This window comes from Aphelocoma coerulescens (assembly GCF_041296385.1).
Source record: "Aphelocoma coerulescens isolate FSJ_1873_10779 chromosome W unlocalized genomic scaffold, UR_Acoe_1.0 ChrW_unloc_scaf_4, whole genome shotgun sequence".
NCBI classification, from domain to species: domain Eukaryota; kingdom Metazoa; phylum Chordata; class Aves; order Passeriformes; family Corvidae; genus Aphelocoma; species Aphelocoma coerulescens.
This window is the reverse complement of record NW_027184083.1, coordinates 2,407,705-2,421,151: the sequence shown is the minus strand read 5'-3', so window position 1 is coordinate 2,421,151 and position 13,447 is coordinate 2,407,705. Positions and strand designations below refer to the sequence as shown.

The 13,447-nt window shown below is 48.7% G+C and overlaps 1 long non-coding RNA gene across 1 annotated transcript in view; it reads right to left on the bottom strand.

Moving 5' to 3' along the window:
* Nucleotides 1–5,444: 5,444 nt before the first annotated feature.
* Nucleotides 5,445–13,447, bottom strand: part of LOC138102897 (uncharacterized) — a 40,589-nt gene continuing 32,586 nt past the window's right edge. Inside the window, exon 3 of the long non-coding RNA XR_011147604.1 lies at nucleotides 5,445–5,967. This is a non-coding gene — a long non-coding RNA (uncharacterized lncRNA). The remainder of the gene's footprint in view (nucleotides 5,968–13,447) is intronic.

Genomic DNA, 13,447 nt, shown 5'->3' with positions numbered 1-13,447 from the left:
GAGTAAATCTTCCCCTGTATCATCTCGTGTTATAAATCCATAGTTGTTTTTGACATTGTACCATTTCACAGTTCCTGTGATTTTCGTGGCTACAACGTCTCCTATCACATGCTTGTGTGTTCGTCGTGGGTGCCGGTCCCGCGTGGCCACCGCCTCGCTGACTCCAATGTTTCAGCCGGGCCCCCGCGTTGTGGCTGCTCCGCGCCCTCTGAGCAGTGCTGCTCCGGCGCGTGTCTGGGCTCTGCGTGGCCCTGCGTTGCCATCGCCGCCGGCCCTGCGCCCTGTGAGTGGTTCTGCTCTGCCAGCTCCACGCTGCTTTGGGTGCGGCCCCGTTCCGGCTCGGCTCTGCGCTGCGCGGCTTCTCGTGTCGCTGTGGAAACTGCTGCTTCTTTCTCTATAGGGCTCTCCGAGCCGTGTGCTCAGAGCAGGCTTCCACGCCGATGCCCGGTTCCTGACTCTTCATGGCCCACGGCACCTGCGGCGCCTGCGGCATCGCTCCCTCACTTGCAGTCGCATGGCCGGGGACCCCGAGATAGGGATGGTGTCTGCGATAAGGCGCGGGCTCCCGACGGGGCCGGGCGCATCCAGCACAGGCACCTCCGCCATCACGGCTGCAGTCACGCGCTCCTGGGATGGCGGCCGCGCGGTCTCGGCCACGGGATTAGTATGATCTTCTGCTTTAGGGGTAATGGGACCGTACAAATGCTCCTCAAGAGCTTCACTGATTACAAGGGATGCACGGAGAGCTTCTTTCGCTAGTCCATGTTCTGTTTGATCCCTTACCTTATCCCACATCTCGTCCCAAAAACACCCATGACTAGCTCCAGGAGGTTCAATATCAAAAAGTAAGTCTCGAGAAATATAAAATAAATTTTTGAAAAGCCAGTAAAAAAAATGTTCTAGATCTCCTGGTTCCAATACTTTCTTGTTTTGCTGTTCAAGGATTCCTTTAATTTCTAGATACATTTCTTTCTGTGGCTCAAAGAGCCACATTTCCCATGATTCTTCCATAGTCCAGAGAGAATATCCAAACCAAGGTGAGAAGAGAGAGATCTAGAGTGGTTTTTACTCACGAATTTTCTGTCCTTAGGTGTAGATACAAAAATGCTGCTAGCAAGGATTTTCTTGCTATTTTCTAAGTCCGTGAGAGACTTTTCTCTCACAGAGAAGAGATAGCAGGGAATGTAAACAACCAAGCCGCCTGCAACCTTGAAAAGTCTTGTTTATGGTATAGCAGAAAAATATTTTGACAATGGATGTTTTAGGATTTTAGCCAATCACCCCCAAGGGGTGGCTGGTCCTTTGTCCAATTAGACTATGAAGAAAAAGTCTATAAAAGAGTTTGTAAAATAATTAAATAAATCAATCTTGCTGCACAATTTCTGCCTGCTGGATCTTCTCTCCTCCTCCTCCCTATGGCTGTGGGACATGGTGATATACCGTAGGAACCAGGCCTGCGGTAATACTTAGGGATCAGTGTCTTCCCAGCAATTATCCACTATTTGTTACAGCGGGGATTCTGTAACACAATGCACCAAACCAGGAGTCCCGTGGAAAGGAAATATATATGGACAGATTCTTGCTAGATGTTTCAGAGATGTTTATTTGTCCAGCCGCATGGCCAGGGCTCTGCCGAGGAACTGTTACAGTCACCGGACCCCAGGGTCCTTGCCCGCGCAGGGAAACACAAACCAACCAATGGGGAACGAGGCTGAACAGGGGCTAGGGAAACCCCGTGCCTCCCCTCAGGGCCGCTCTCCCAGGGCTACATGGCAGGGGGAGGAGACCCCAACAATGGACCTGCCTACACCTCTCAGGAGTTTAAAAACTTTCGTCAGCAGTGGGGATTTCGACATGTTACAGGTATTCCTCACTCCCCAGCTGGACAAGGCATTGTTGAATGTGCCCATCAAACCCTCAAGCGAATGCTGCTACAATAATCAGGGACCACTAAACTCAACTCACCTGGCCTCAGACTCAGCAAAGCATTGTTTACCATAAACTTCTTGAATGGCACCTTTGAGGATCCAAACCCTCCCATCTATCGTCATTTCCAGAACACTGGGAGACAGAAACTTAAGGAAAATCTAGAAGTTCTGATCCGGGCCCCAGAGACTCAAAAAATCCAAGGACCATACAAACTTGTAACTTGGGGACGTGGGTATGCCAGTGTATCTACCCCTCAAGGACTGAGGTGGATCCCAGGGAAATGGGTAAAACCTTATGTCACTTCCTCAAAAGTTAAGGAGGTTAAAACTGCCTCCTGGAGGAGACGCCGTAAAAAGGATCCTGTTTTTGCACCCTCATATAAACCCCCTACTGCAGATTTAGATGTTAATATCCTAAGTTAAGCTGCACTGTTTTGCACTCACATTTTGCACTGTATTTTGTAAATCTTCGTCCTGATACCCCATACCATAGATGTCCTGACTACCCCCCTGAGTTTTGACTGGGGAACTAGTTTAAAGACATCCTAGGTACTGTCGAGTTGTAGGGACGAACGATTCCAATTGTGGTTTGCACTGTTTTGTTACTGTTCTATGCACTTTTAAGTTACTAAGAGTTACAACCCAGCTTTAAAGAAAAAAAAATAGGGAATGGTTGCTGCCTGTTCTGAGCTTCCCCTCCCCCTCCCAAAGACACTTGCTTCTGCCATGTGCTCCTGAGCTCCTTTGTTCTAAGCGCGGGCAAAACCAAATGTAACTCAAACTCCTTAGCAGTGTCTGATTGGCCGGTCACCCCGGGTCTGGCCCCAGTCCTCCCCTTTCCACTTCTCCAAATAAAAGAGACGATCGAGGGAGGTCACGCCCTCTCTTGGCTCTGCTTTCCTCCTGTGAACATCTCTTGTTGTCTGTTTCATTTGAAAGCTTCTAACTGCGGGAAATTGAGCGAGCAGAGAGCTATATTTCTCCCTCTTTGCTTCTGCTGATGGTATTTGCTTTGCAGCTGATACAGGTACCGATTTTAGAGGTACTAAAGTGCTAGATTGCCCATGCTACCTCTCTTGGCTGCTCGAAGCTTTCTAAGGCATTAAACTACTAGCCTAGCCGGTAAAAAGCTGAAAAGATACCTTCCACACCAGCTCCCTCAGTCGTTCCCAATAGGGCTTTAGTTCCAAGCCCTTCACCAGCCTTGTTGTCCTCCTTTGGACACATTCAAGTGTCTCAACGTCCTTCTTGAAGTGGACACAGTACTTGAGGGGCAGCCTCACCAGTGCCAAGCACAGGGGAAAAATTACTTCCCTGGTCCTGATGGTCACACTATTCCTGATGCAGGCCAGGATGCCATTGGCCTTCTTGGCCACCAGGACACACTGCTGGCTCATGTTCAGTCGGCTGTCCATCAGTCCCCCAGGTCCCTTTCTGCCTGGCCACTGTCCAGCCACACTGTCTCCATCCTATAACATTGCAGGGGTTTATTGTGGCCAAAATGCAGGACTCAGCACTTAGACTTGTTGAACTTCATCTTCTTGGACTCTGCCGATCCATCCAACCGTTCCAGGTCTCTTTGCAGAGCCCTCCTACCTTCCAACAGATCGACACACGCTCCCAGCTTAGTGTCATCTGCAAATTTACTAATAAAGGACTCAATACCCTCATCCATGTCATCAATAAAAATATTAAACAAAACTGGCCCCAGCACACATCCCTGAGGGACACCACTAGTGACTGGCTGCCAACTGGATGCAGCACTGTTCACCACCACTCTCTGGGCCCGGCCATCCAGCCAGGTCTTAACCCAGAAAAGAGTGCTCCTGTCCAAGCTGTGGGCTGCCAGCTTTTCCAGGAGTGTGCTGTGGGAGACAGTGTCAAAGGCCTTGCTGAAGTCCAGGTAGACAACATCCACAGCCCTTCCTGCATCCACCAGGCGGGTCACCTGGTCATAAAAGGAGATCAGGTTGGTCAGGCAGGACCTACCCCTCCTAAACCTACGGTGGCTGGGTCATATCCCTCGGCCGTCTTGTAGGTGCTGTGTGATGGCACTCAGTATAAACTGCTCCATTACCTTACCCGGTACCGAGGACAGACGGACTGGCTTATAATTTCCAGGATCCTCCTTCCTACCCTTCTTGTGAATGTGTCACATTGGCTGGCTTCCAGTCATCTGGAACCTCAGCAGTGAGCCAGGACTGTTGGTAAACTATGGAGAGCGGCTTCGCAAGCTCATCTGCCAGCTCCCTCATCACCCTGGGATGGATCCCATCTGGTCCCATAGATTTATAAACATCCAAGCAGCTCAGCAGTTCTCTGACTGCCTCCTCCTGGATAACAGGGGACCATCCTGCTCCCTAACACCATGTGCCAGCCCAGGAGGACAGTTGTCCTGAGGACAAACTGTGTTTCCGCTAAAGACTGAGGCAAAGAAGGCGTTAACCACTTCCGCCTTCTCCCTGTCTGCGATCATTAAATTCCCTCCCGCATCCAGTCGAGAACCAAGGTTGTTCTTACTCCTCCTTTTGCCATTAATATATTCGTAAAAATGTTTTTTATTATCCTTAACAAAAGTTGCCAAATTAAGTTCTAACTGAGCTTTGGCCTCTCTAATTTTTTTCTACATGCCCAAACATCCCCCTTTAATATTTTCTGAGATACTTGACCCTCCTTCCAAAGATGATACATCCTCTTTTAATTACTTATTTCCTTCAAAAGCTCCTTGCCCATCCAGGCTGGACATTTGCGTCTTTGACTCATCATTCGGCACACAGGGACAGTCTGTTCCTGTCGCCTCAAGATCTCTGTTTTGAAGCAGGCCCACCCTTCCTGGATTCCTTTGTTTTGAAAGGCTGCTTCCCAAGGAACTCTACGAATAAGTCTCCTGAATGATGCCTTTGGTTTTAACTTTCATATTTTTTAAATCCTGTACTGCCTAGTGTGTAACTCTGAAGCTTCTTGTAGCCTGTTAATTTCTGCTCTCTCATGCTAGGTGGACATAACAAAGCCTCTCCAGGCCTGCTCTCCAAGGACACTCAGACTGTCCTAGGCCAAAAATGTGTAAACCAACACACATCATGGTCATCATGGGGGGATGAGATTGGGGAACTTACATCATTAACTGAAGTTTTAATTGGAGAATTAACCCTGATATGCAAATGAACCAAACTTATAAAACTGTTGATGCCTTTTCCTGGTCTTAAAATCAAGAGTCATACATGGTTAGAAGGGGAAAAGGGATTCTATCTTGGTATTTATTTTAAGGACCCTTAGGTGAACACGTTCAGGTCAAAAGGATAATAATGTTAAATAATAAAACCTCTCGCTGTGGAGAGAAACCTAGGAAAATTTCAGAGTCCTTCTATTACTGCAACCTTCAGCCGTAGGGAAGAGGAGAGAAGATCCAGCAGGCAGGAATTGTGCAGCAAGATTGATTTATTTAATTATTTTACAAACTCTCTTATAGACTTTTTTCTTCATAGTCTAATTGGACAAAGGATAAGCCACCCGTTGGGGGTGATTGGCTAAAATACTAAAACATCCATTGTCAAAATATTTTCCTACTGTACTATAAACAAAATTCTACAAGTTCGCAGGTGTTCATGGTTTACAGAACTTCTGCTAATCTCTTCATGTGAAAGAAAAGTATCCCATGGTTTAGAAGAAGCCAGGAAATTCCTTGCTAGCAGCATTTTTGTATCCACAATTCCCCCTTTTTGTTTTATAAGATAACAACTCTACTATTAATCTTAAATAGAAATTTACATCAGTTATTTATTCTAAATATGACCTTAAGGCTTTACTATCTGACTCCATAACAAGAAATTTAAAGTTCAGTCTCTGATTGTGGAAGGACCATCCGCCTGATGGTTGCCATCCTGGTCATCATCAGAAGAGTCATTAGGCTGATGATCTCCATTCTGGTTGCCATTTGGATGGTTGGTGTTCTGGTCATCATTTGGATGTTGCCTGTTCTGCCTCTGGTGCCGTAGGTCAGGGCGAGCACATTTTGCAAGTAGCCACCGTACCCCAGTATCTGTGGAAACACAAGCATACCCATGACCCCAAACGATAAGCTCATGAGGGCCTTCCCACTGGTTAGTGAGTAAATTCTGCACCCAGACTCTTGCCCAGGGCAGTTGTGTCTCGCCTGAAGACTGCAATGAGAGAAAATGATTCAGAATACGAGGATTATTGGAATTTTGTGGTACTGTAAGGTGATTAATTGTATACAAAGCTTTTGCTAGCTGGCTCTGTGGGGTTTCTCCATGCATTCCCCCTTTTTGATTTTCCAAAACACACTTCAAAGTACCATGAACACATTCGACAATGGCTTGGCCAGTAGGAGAATGTGGGATACCAAAGGTGTGGTCTACACCCCATAGGTGCAAGAACTGCCGCGCCTTCTCTGAGGCGTAGGCAGGACCATTATCGGTTTTCACAGAAGCTGGCATGCCCAGGACTGAGAAAGCCAATTTCCAATGGGCAATGACATCACGGCCCTTCTCTCCAGTGTGAGCAGAAGCCCACATAGCCGAGGAGAAAGTGTCAATAGACACGTGCACATATTTAAGCCGACCAAATTCTGGGATGTGTGTTACATCCATTTGCCAAATCTGCAAGGCTTTTAGCCCTCTGGGGTTTACCCCCGCTGGCAAAGGCGCAGCGAGTCCGTGACAGTCAGTAGAAGCGCTGACAATGTTGCACGCTTCAGTTGGCATTAAATGAAACTGCTTCTGCAGGGTATGTGCACTTTGATGGAAGAAACCGTGCTGTCATAGGTTAGCAAGGATAGTCCCGGAAGGGATGTCCTTGCTAAGGGATGCTTACAGCTTCCTCTGGGACCTGATAGAACCTATCAGCTGGCCAGTTTGAATATGGACAATTCTTTAAGCCACTTAAAGTTGTGACCGCCTCTGTGATACACACTTAAGAATAGACAAACTCCCCCCCAAGCTCTCTCTTGTTTCCGGCGCTGGGACAGGTGGCTGCAGGCCCCGTGCGGGGGCCAGCAGGCCCAGCCAGGCCCTGCTTGGGCCAGGCCGGGCCGGGCCATGGCCAGCCTGGAGCCATGGGCTTGTTCCAGCCGTGGAACCCTCCCCATTGCCTTGCCGTGGGCAGCCGGAGAAGCTTGGCTCTCCCCCCTCTCCACTGCAGCCAAGATTTCAGCAAAGCGGCACCTCTGTCCGGCAGAGGTCAGGTGACCAACAGCGATAAGCCACACAGCTGCAAGGCCGAGGTGAGATTAACCCTTTATTGCTGTGAAGAGCTGAAAACCTGAGGGAAGAGAGAGAGGAGATGCTTAAAGCTGAAAGTCTGTTGTGAAGCTATGATATATCAGAGTATCCCGTTGTAATTTCATGAAGATCTGGGGGGTGGAGTGTTCAACTCATAAGCAGAAGCACCTGCGCTGAGATAGGCAGATGCTGACGCAGCGGTAATTTTATGAGAAGCTTGGACAGGGAGAGATGAACCAAATGAGGACTGTTGCTCCAAATGGGAAAGGAGAAAAACCACAATTCCTAGAGATGATCCCAGAGATAGTCCTAACGATGAAGATGAGGAAGACCCTTTGCTCCCAGGGAAGGAGAAGGGCCTCTGTTCTAGTTTCTGAATGGCTCAACCTTAAAATTGTACCCCAAAAAACTTCAAGAGTGGACCCTCGAAAGCAGTTGCGGGAAAAGCTGCAAGTCAGGGGAAGGGACTCACATCGCGAGCAGAGAGACTCCTCTTCCTAAATGGACTGAACAATATTTGGAAGTGGGCGGCTGTCTCGTTGTGATAATGTTTTCATAGCACGAGCAAGAAGAGACTTCTCTTTCTAAATGGACTGAACAAGGTTATTATGGAAGTGGTAAAGAGACTGAACATCTTAAGGGTTGTCTTTTTACATTGTTAGTGGGAGAAGGGAGGAAGGTGGGGGGAGGAGGAGAGTTCTGAAGGTGGTATAATTTTTTCTTTTCCTTTTCTTCTTTTAGGTCTGTTAATAAACTTATTTATATTCTTTCAAGTTTGGTGCCTGCTTTGGGTTTCTCCTAATTCTTATCTCACAGAAGATAAACAGTAATGAGTATTTTAGACCAAACCACTACACGTGCGATGCCTTGGCTTGTGCAATTTTGTCAGGCTGAGGCCCTACCCATGCAGGGTTTGCCAGCATGTCAGCCCTGGCATTGCCTTCCGTTAGAAAACCTGGTAAATTGGTGTGGGTTCAAATGTGCAGAATGTAATACGGATGCACTCGAGCCTGAATTGCAGACCACAAGGTTTGCAACAGCGAAAACAGAGCCACATTGTTCACCTCCTTCAGAAGGGAACAATCTAAGCGTTGGGTGATATCTGCTACATAAGCAGAGTCAGTAACCAAATTCAAAGGTTCCTGTGAGAATCGCTGAAAAGCCATGGTAACAGCCCTTAATTCAACTAACTGAGCAGAGTCTGACTGGGATTGGTGTGTTAATGAACCACCTCAAAGGCAGTGTAGAATACTGTGCGCCCTTACACACAGTGACCCCTGCTAAAAATTTTCCCAATCCGTACGCCCCAAGCTGCCAACACATCCCGTCCCCAGAGGTTAAGGGAAGTGGTAGCAACATAAGGCCTGGTGGCCTGGGATCCCGGGGAGGGATGGAACAAAAGCTTCACAAATCCCTGGGCAACTGATCCTGGTTTCTGGCCAGACTCTCAGGAACAGCAGGCTGGAACAGCAGGGACGAGCACAAATCCCAGGTGGCAGACAAGATGTATCCAAACTCAGGAGCTGTGGTGGGAACCCTTCAGAGGTCTCGGCAGGCAGGGCGCGGCAGGGCTGCAGAGTAGCAAAGGCTCGAAGCAACAGCGGGGGCAGGGTGGCCACAGCCCAGCTCCCAGCGGGGCAGGGAAAGGCGGGCTTGGGATCCCAGGGTTTCTCTGGTAGGACGAAAGCAGCTCAAGAAGCAGTCTCTCTCTCCATCCAAACACTGGGAACTGACTGCCCACATACCTAGGTGAAAGAGATGCACCCCTCCCTCTATGGCCAAGTCCTTTGTTTTTCTTAAGCACCCAGCAACTATTCCCCCTGGCAACATGTATGGGGAAAATTCCTTTTAGAGAAAAAGAAAAAAAAACAGGAGGAGAACTAAAACCCCAACAACCTGCCATTCCGATCCCTCCTTCCAGGTAACAATGGCTTTCCCAGTTTTCCCTGAACCATCCGTAATGACGGTGGGTCCTTGCACCGGCACTCAGCTATTTCTCGGCCGCAAGGAAAGTATGGTCGATTTTGCCAACTGCAGTAATTTATGGCTGGGCAGATGGTAAGTGATCTGCCCTGAGAAGTTTTGCAGCGCGCTTTGCAAAGGAGCACTATGGATGAGGCTCCACTCAAAGTATTCCTTTGAGATCGGAATGACAATTACTGCAGGATCTGCAGCCATCAGTTACAAACACCATTGACGGCATTTGATTATCAGAGAAGCGACCAATTCAAACACCGTGGTTGCGGTTCTTTTCGGCTGATGAGGCAAAAAGACCCATTCTAGGATATGCAAAGGATCAGGCCATTGTGCATTCCACTGGCCAATGATACCTGTAGGATGGAGGTCTGGAATAGCAATGAAAACAGTGATAGCAATGGAGGGATCCACTCGATAAACCTGACGAGCGGAAACAGCCCGTTGGACCTCCTTCAGCCCTCGTTGCACTTCTGGAGTCAACTCCCGAGGTGCATTCAGATTGGGGTCCCCTTTTAATGTATTAAAAAGCGGGGAAAGTTGCTTTGGGGTTAGACCTAGATAAGGTCGTCACCAATTGACGACACCCAGCAGTTTCTGAGCATCATTCAAGGTTTTCATGGAATCCAGGAATTGCAGCTTTTGGCGCTGGATAGTTTGGTCCAAAATTTTTACTCCTAAATATTTCCAAGGAGGAAGCTGTTGAACTTTCTCCAGAGCTACCTCTAATCCATAGGCATGCAGAGCAGCAAGCAGCGGAGGCTGTATTCTCAGCAGCTGATCCTGGGTGGATGCTGCCACCAGGATATCATCCATGTAATGGTAGCAGCGTGCATCAGGAAACTGCTTGCGAACTCCGGCTAAAGCTTGGGCAACATACACTGACAGATAATTGGGCTGTTCCTCATCCCTTGAGGGAGGACCTTCCATTGGTATCTCTTAGCAGGTTCAGCATTGTTAATGGCAGGCACAGTAAAGGCAAATTTCGGTTTGTCATCAGGATGCAAAGGAATTGTGAAAAAACAATCCTTCAAATCAATGATCAAGATGTCCCACCCCGTAGGAATCATGGTGGGAGAGGGCATGCCAGGCTGCAATGCCCCCATACCTTCCATTACTGCATTAACTTTCCGGAGGTCCTGCAATAATCTCCATTTCCCTGATTTCTTCTTAATTACGAAAACAGGAGTGTTCCAGGGGCTAGTAGAAGGTTCAAGGTGCCCCTGTTGTAACTGTTCCTGAACCAGCTGATGGAGGGCGTCTAACTTCTCTTTTGGTAGGGGCCACTGCGGCTCAAAGATTGGTGTGTTAGTCAGCCACCGCAAAGGCAGTGTAGGATGCTGTGTGCCCTTACGCACAGTGACCCCTGCTAAAAATTTGTCCCAATCCGTACCCCCCAAGCTGCCAACACATCCCGTCCCCAAAGGTTAAGGGAAGTGGTAGTAACATAAGGCCTAATTGTAGCTGTGCATCCCTCTGGGTCCCTCACCATCACAGGCCATTAGCTTAAATAGCTCTGTGTGGTTCCTCCTACTCCTACGATGGCCGATCCCACAGGGGCTAGACGCCATGAGGGAGGCTATGCAGAGAAGGAGATGACAGTTACATCAGCACCCGTATCAATCAAACCTCAAAGCTGAATCCGGGGTGGACGGGCGTTCGGCAGGATCAGGGTACATGTCATCTGTGGCCTTTGGTCAGAGATGTCTGCAGCCCAGAAGGCCTGCGGAAGTCCTGTAGATCCACTGCCGTTATCTTCGTGAGTTGTTCCATCCTGGGGACACAAGACTTAAAAGGCACTAATTTAGCAAGGCAGGTCTTTTCAGGAATAGTTACAGAGGGTTTTTGCGTGGAGACCATAGCGCAAATCTGACCTTTAAAGTCAGCATCAATAACTCCTGAGTGCGCTAAGATTCCTTGATGGGCAACATCAGGTCTTCCCACCAGCATCGCACTGGATCCCTGGGCTAAGGGTCCATATGCATCCAAGGGAACCTTATAAATACCGCTAGAGTCTAAGACGACTGCGGCTGCGGTGTTGTACTAGTTTGAAAACAAACCAGTGAGAGGCACCAAGTCAGAATAACAATTTAATGGAAATTAAAGAAAAGGAAAAGAAAGTAAAAGAAAACACTGACAGAGTCAAGATACAACCTGAGTCCCTATTAGGCAGGGTAGTGGTAGCAGTCTGGTGGAATGGTGGCTGCAATCCTCTGAAGTGGTGATCCTGTAGTAGAAGGGGTCTGCTCTTCCTCAGAAAATCCAGCGGTGGCTGTGTAGCTCCTGTCCTCTGGAAATCCAGTGGAACCCCAGTCCCTTTGGTGCTCAGAGTCCCAGTTATATCCACGATGGGATGCTTGGTTCCTCCCTCTGGTTGGAGCATCTCACAATGGGGTAATGAGTCATGAGGCCAAGTGTTGATTAGGCTCGTTAACAGAAGATAGTCTGGAGGGAGTTATCTCTGAGTCATGCAGCAGGACAATGATGGGCCATTAACAGGAAGATAGTCTGGGGGGAAGGAGGCAAGGAGACACTGCCCCACCTGATTTCAACAGCTCATGAGGATGGTAATAGAATACACCTCAACCCAGGACATTATCCACCCCTTATTCTATTACCATCTACATCATCCCAAATCAATACCTTCTTAAACTCTAAACACACATACATATATATATATATATATATATACAATGAAACCCTACACACCGTTCTCACCTAAGATTAGGTCTCCCTGTGGTACACAACGGGTTTCCCCATCTTTTTGCATTACCCACCAAGTGCAACCAGGTCCTTGAGCAAAGACAATCCCACGGATGGGTTTGCCTTTGCCTGAGGTAGGATTAATCCAAACAGTCTTTCCTAAAATACCTCTCAGGTGTACCACAGGGACTCCATCTCCATCCACTGTGTGCAAGGGTTCAGACTCAGCAGGACCAGCTCGATTGATGGACCCTTGGGTATTGACCATCCAGGTAGCCTTCGCTAAGTTCACTTCCCAATTTTTGAAGGTCCCCCCACCAAGTGCCTTTAGGGTGGTTTTAAGTAGTCCATTGCAGCGTTCAACTTTTCCGGCAGCTGGTGCATGATAAGGAATGTGATATATCCATTCGATACCGTGTTCTCTGGCCAAGGTGTTGATGAGGCTGTTCTTAAAATGAGTCCCGTTGTCTGACTCGATCCTGTCTGGGGTGCCATGTCTCCACAGGACTTGCTTTTCCAGGCCCAAGATGGTGTTCCGGGCTGTAGCATGAGGCACAGGGTAGGTCTCCAGCCATCCAGTGGTTGCTTCAACCATGGTCAACACGTAGCGCTTGCCTTGGCGGGTTTGGGGAAGGGTGATGTAATCAACTTGCCAGGCTTCCCCATACCTGTACTTTGACCATCGTCCACCGTACCACAGAGGCTTCACCCGCTTGGCCTGTTTGATTGCAGCACAGGTCTCACAGCTGTGGATGACCTGTGAAATGCTGTCCATGGTAAGGTCCACCCCTCGGTCACAGGCCCATCAGTATGTTGCATCTCTCCCCTGATGACCAGAGGCATCATGGGCCCAACGAGCTAGGAATAATTCTCCCTTGTGCTGCCAGTCCAGATCCACCTGTGATACTTTCACCTTGGCAGCTCGGTCCACCTGCTCGTTGTTGCGATGTTCTTCATTAGCCCGACTCTTGGGTACGTGCGCATCCACGTGTCGAACCTTCACGGTCAGCTTCTCTACTCGGGCGGCAATGTCCTGCCAAATCTCAGCGGCCCAGATGGGTTTCCCTCTGCGCTGCCAGTTGGCTTTTCTCCAGCGAACCAGCCATCCCCACAGAGCATTAGCTACCATCCACGAGTCGGTGTAGAGATAGAGCCTCGGCCACTTCGCTCGTTCAGCAATATCCAAAGCCAGCTGGACGGCTTTAAGCTCTGCAACCTGACTCGATCCACCTTGTCCCTCGGTAGCTTGTGCAACTTGCCGTGTGGGGCTCCATACTGCAGCTTTCCACTTCCTGTTAGTGCCTACAATTCGGCAGGAACCATCAGTGAAGAGGGCATAACGTCTTTCAGTCTCCGGTAGCTCATTATATGGTGGGGCTTCCTCAGCACGAGTCACTTGCTTTTCCTCTTCTTCAGAAGATAATCCAAAAGTCTCACCTTCAGGCCAGTTTGTTATAATTTCCAGAATCCCAGGGCGATTCGGGTTTCCAATACGGGCACGCTGTGTGATGAGAGCAATCCATTTGCTCCATGTGGTGTCAGTGGCGTGATGCGTGGAAGGAACCTTTCCCTTGAACATCCACCCCAGCACTGGTAGTCGGG